This window comes from Colobus angolensis, unplaced genomic scaffold (genome assembly GCF_000951035.1).
Source record: "Colobus angolensis palliatus isolate OR3802 unplaced genomic scaffold, Cang.pa_1.0 Scaffold78, whole genome shotgun sequence".
In the NCBI taxonomy this organism is placed as follows: Eukaryota; Metazoa; Chordata; class Mammalia; order Primates; family Cercopithecidae; genus Colobus; species Colobus angolensis.
In genome coordinates, this window is record NW_012121598.1 from 5,259,150 (window position 1) to 5,265,149 (window position 6,000).

The window sequence follows — 6,000 nt, forward strand, 5'->3', positions numbered from 1 at the left end:
TCTCCAGAATCCAATGGGGACTACATTTTCTTAAACAGAACGGATAGGAGACTGAAACCACCTTTGCAAAAATTATAACAGTGAGAAAATTATGACAGTGAAAGACATCTAACCTAACTGACTCCATCTTGCTTCTAACCTCCAAGATGTTCTTGTCATTCCTGGGCACAGGCTGAACTAACTTTGGGAAAAATTCAGTTTATAGTTTAACTTTGCAACAAAGATGGTAACAGCCCTTCCCCAAACAAACCCCCTTCTTACCTAGGGACCAGTCTGCCTTTGTAGGACTAACAAATTAGCTACAAGATTAGAAATAACGGCTTAAGAGTCAAGAGGCTGCAAGATTCTGAACCTCCCTATATTGCTCCTGAATGGTTTACAGAATTAACCAGGAACAGAAGACAGCAAGGAAAACCCAGTTCAACTTCCTGTGATTTCATCTTCAACTCTTCCAATCATCATTCCCCGCTTTCTGACCCCGTACCCACAAAATTATCCTTAAAAACCCCAATCCCCAAATTTTCAGGGAGACTGCTTTGAGTAATAATAAAACTCCTGTCTCCCATACAGCTGCCTCTGTGTAAATTAAACTCTTTCTCTGTTGCAATTCCCCTGTCTTAATGAATTGGCTCTGTCTAGGCAGCAGGCAATGAGAACCCATTGGGCAGTTATGAGACCTCTGAATTCTGAGCTACCCACATCTCCAGTTCTTTTCATTCTGATCCAACCACCTGCCTTCTCCTCCTCTCTCTAGGACAGTATTCCCCAAGCATATCCTTTCCATACACCATAAAACAGCAAAAACAGACATTTTAAAGGGATGAGATCAATAAGGATAATTCAAAGTTTTAGTATTTTCTTCCTGCACCCCAGAGGAGCTATTCAGAACCTGCTTACCTCAGCAGGTGACAGGAGTACAGTACACTAATAATGTTCCTGGCCCACCATGCCCCCTTCTCTTTAGTGACTGAAACCAATTTGCCTCCCATTCAGAAACAGATCCAACAAATCTTTGAAGTAACACATGACCTCATGGCCTTTAATATCTAAAAAGAAAGTATAGCTTTCTAACCTCTTGTAGTTTCATTTATTTTCTGGCACTTTCCACTGTGTATTGGGCTGAAGTTCACCAAGACAAGGTAACTCAACTCCTCTCCCACCCCAATTTCCCCACCAATTACTTAACCTTTTATGAAATAAAGGAGGTTTCTTTACATTGGCCAACATAAACGACTGATCATTGCTGGTAGTGCCATTTCCTATGTGGGATTTTCCAATCTCCATTAAAAGACTCACAGTTAAGTTTTAGTTATTACTCAAATAACTCATGAAAAGAACAAAAAGAGAATAAGAGAATGCAAACAAAAAGTTAGAAGTTAAGCCACAAATAAAAGACCCACATTTAGGAGCAGAGGATTTTTCTACTAATAAAATTTCAGGAATTAAACTTAGAGTCATATAAATCCACCACTATGTTACAATTAAGCTGGTAAGATTTTAAAAAGAAAAAAAAATACCCAAATTTATGGGTGCTAAAAGCCACCTCTGGGAACCAGTTCCTGAAAGTGATCTGGACTTTCCTCAAGGGTTCTCCTGAATATCCCTTTCAGTGAAGACACTCAGACACAAGCAAGAACAATAAATCCTACAGGGCTTGTCGTTATGCAAGCCCACTCACCAAAATCAGGTGATTTACATTTAACTTGCCCTTTCAAACACTATATGAACCATGTGTTCCAGAGCTAGATGACCCAGACGGCCTAACACCGAGTCAGACAATTGGCAACTCTAGTTGTAAAAGTCATTCTAACAATTCATTTCCAAGTGATGAATGCTCCACAGTCAAAACTGGATCCTGGAATAGGCTGTTGGCATCAGCAAGAGACACACTCCCTAAAATAATGTATTTCTTGCTATCAGGGGAGTATAGTATCTTCTTTGTACATAATAGGTACCCAGTAAAGACTTTTGGCCTCTGCTTTTTTATAGATTGACATCATAAGAAGTCCTTCCAACAATCAGGGCATTTACAAGAAAGGAGGAGTAGAACAATGAATCCAATCTGGATCAGTTTCAGGGCTCCATGGTTCTTGTTATCTCAGAATCTCCAAGACCCAAGGAGCAGCCAGACACTTAGGATCTTTTAACACTCCAGCCCCATTTTCTCCTTAGCAAACTGTCATCCCAATGAGAAGAAGCAAAGCCATGTGGCTTTAAAGAAGCGCTGCTCTTCATCTCTTTACCCTTTTAGCCTGTCCTCCAGGTCACTGGGTGTGAAAATTTCCTACCTCTTATATGACACTTGGGAAGTGTAGGGTCCAAGATCAAAGGAGTTCAGGCTCTTAATCAGGACATGTCTCTGGGACATTTCACACATTCTTCACCATTTTCCAAGCCCCAATTCTGTATCAACCCCTCTGCAAGGCACTGGGGACTCCAAGTTAACCAAGACCTGGTCTCTGTGAGAAAAGAAAAATAGCTCAGAGCAGTCTGCACTATGGGAGGTTCGCAAATTTATCAGGCCCAAAGAGACCGGAGTCTAAGACTTCAGTCATGTGCCCCCAAACCCATCTGTGGGGGCAATTGTTTAAAGGCATTTTGTTCCTGACTAGCTGCCTCACCCATTATCTTCATGTTCCTGGAATTTATAATACAAGGAAACGATATATAGCCAATCAATAACTTATATTATTTTAATATAAATTCTTGGCAAACAACTTAGAAACTGCCTCTTCTTTTCTTTAAAAACCTGCTTGTAACTGCTGCTACAACTTGTAACTGCGGAAAACCTGAATCTATGCTCCCAGGTTGCAATCCTCAAGCTTGGCCCAAATAAACCCTCTAGTTGTATCTATTTTGCCTGGGCTTCTTTCTTTTAGGTTGATATCTGCCCTAACAAGAATCCTTCCAGTGGAAGAGAAAATAGTTGTGAACAAATTGTAACACAATGTGATAGTAACTCTAATTTAGGTGCCCCTTGTCAAAACAGGCTTTGGAACTATAGGAGAGGGGAGGTCATATTTCGGTGTAGGTGTGGAGGTGTCAAGGGAAACCCTCAGAACAAGTGAAGCTGAGTCTTGAAAGATGAGTAGATGAGTTAGGGAGGGTCTTGTTAGTTCCTAATAAGCTAACAGTCCAAAGAAAAATAAAAATAAAAATAAACTTCACGATACTGTTAGAGACATCCAAGGCATTTAAACCAGAGCAACTCCATCTTACATTCCCAGGAGGTTAGTCATTCTTAGACAGTTTCAGTTAAGGGAACAGGTTAATAACATTTACTGAACAGACCCTGATGTCCTGATATTGTTACTGGAAAGGGATCCCAATCCAGATTCCAAGAGAGGGTTCCTGGACCTCGTGCAAGAAAGATTTCCATTTGGTGGAGGTCCAAGTTTCTGAAAAGTAAACTCAAGGTCATATGTCAAGATGTTATGCTTAGTTTCTGTAGACAACCAAACATCTTATGACTATAACTTCCTTAGCTATTATTTTAAGCTACTGTTACCTTCTTACTTATCAAGTTGCTCATTTAAGTCTCAGGACTAGCTAGGTGCCTGGAATTTCCATTGAAGAAATTCAAGATGTTCCTTTATTTCCATGCTTGGTGGAGAGTGGCAGGCAATCTTATAAGCAAGGAGGTAATAGCTTGAAACAATAGCCAAAGAAGTTACAGTCCCAATAGAAACTAAAAATAACATCTTAACATATGTCCCTGAGTTGTTTTGCAGAAACCTGCCCCCGCCCACACACCGCCCACCAAATGGAAAACACCATCCACTGGCACATAGACCTTGGGGAAGGGGCAACTGGGGACTGAACTCTGACCACTGTTCTCTGTTCTAAATTTCTTCCTGAGGAGCCTGGCAGAAGTCACACCCACAGGCCCGAGTTCAACATTCCTTTCTGCTGACCCCAAGTTTTTAAACAAATCTTAACCAATTGCAGATCAGGAAATCTTTGAATCTATCTGTAACCTGTGGACCCTCACTTCAAGATGCCCCCCCTTTTTAGGTCAAACCAATGTATAGCCTCCATGTATTGATTTATGGCTCTGCCTGGAACCTCTGCCTCCCTGCCTTTAAAAACTCTTACATGTAAGCCATCAAGGGGTTTGGGTTTTAAGATTAGCTGCCCAATTCTCCTTGCATAGCACCCTGCAATAAATGCCTCAATTTCCCTCACTGCAAATCAATCCCAGTGTTAGTATTTGGCTTTGCTGCATGGGCAGGCAGATTGACTGACCTAAGTTCAGTTCAGTAACAACAGCCTTCCTCTACTGTGACTTGGGCTTCCATTCTAAATGGCTGGAGTGAGTCACAAACATACATCCCACAGCATTCATGAATGTGGAGAGCAAAAGTGAGTTTACCATCATCTCAGTATATCAGTCAAGGTAATTTCTAGGTCCTAATGGATCAGAGACCAGGCAAAGATTAGGCAAGAATTGAGTCATGGAGGCCGCAAATGTTGCCTTATACATACTATCTCTGAGGATAGCAACCTAGATGCATTTTCTCTTAGATAAATAAACTGTTGCAGCTTGTGCTATAATGTTGATTGCAAAGAAATTGATCCTACAAAACTAGAAGACTGCACTGGGGCAGGAGGTTAAAGCATCGGATGGCAGGAGAGAGATAAAGCTGTTCAAGGCAGCTCTAGGACCATCCTGCCCTCTAGAGATATCACATTATACATGGGGAGAGGAACAAACACCAGTAAGATCTGCCTTTGAAGAAATATTAATTTCAGATGAACAATACCAAGGTGTGCCTCACTGTGGTTCTGCACACATCCCCACCAATGCTGAGCCACCTTTAGGTAGAGTGTGCCCCAGTCTCAAGGCCCAGGGACTACAGCAGATGAGTAGATGATGGAGTTACTTCTTGTGCAACCCCATGTTTCTGTGCATTTTGGGGTAAGGAAGGTGCTACCTTCAGAGCTTCTCTTTTGAGTAAGCCAGTGTTTCATTTTGTATCCAGTCTGTCAAGGGAAGAAGAAATGAATACCACCCCAGAAAAGCAGGAGGAACAATTATGGAGTTAAGTCAAGCCAGAGGCCAGCAAAAGAAGGGGAAACATGGAGACAGACACCAGAGTCCTGGGTTTTCCTAGCTTCAGAGCTAAGCTTCAAGAGGGAGCTGGCTTTAGAAACATCCAGTAAGTTGGAGTCACTTGGAAAATCTAGGCTAAGGGCCCATTTCCTGTGGCTCTGAAGGGTGCCCTTGTCTATCACAGCATCAGATCCAGCAAGGCTGGAAGCAGTATGGAACACTGGAGAAGAAAGTTGGCTGTAGATGCTTGAGGCTATGTTCCTGCCTCCTTGTGGCTGATGAAGGGCAAGGCCTGAGCCAAAATGACAAGATCTGCTTGTGCAAAGAGAATCCAGAGGACCTGGCATGGATCCAAGGCTCCCAACTTCCCTCTACTGTCACAGAGTCACGTAGGTTCTCTGGGATGCCATTCTGGAGAGAAGCAGGGGAGGAGAGGGACACCCAAAGGCCCTAAAAAAGACTAAATAATCAAAAGCTTATCTGAACTGGAAAATACTGTGGTTGGTAAATTGGTCAGTGGAAGGTTTATTGGGGATTATTTTTCCCTACTTACCCTTTGGAGTGTGTGAGTTAGTGAGAAAGGACAGATCCTTTGCAAAAAGTTAAGTAGGCTGGGCATGGTGGCTCATGCCTATAATCCCAGCACTTTGGGAGACCAAAGTGGGTGGATCACAAGGTCAGGAGTTCGAGACCAGCCTGACCAACATGGTGAAACCCTGTCTCTACTAAAAATACAAAAATTAACTGGGCCTTGTGGCATGCACCTGTAATCTCAGCCACTCAGGAGGCTAAGGCAGGAGAATCACTTGAACCTGGGAGGTGGAGGTTGCAGTGAGCTGAGTGCATTGCACTCCAGCCTGCGTGACAGAGTGAGACTCTGTCTCAAAAAAAAAATGTTAAGTAGCCACATATTTTAGGGCATATAGGTAATAGTGTGAGCAAATTGT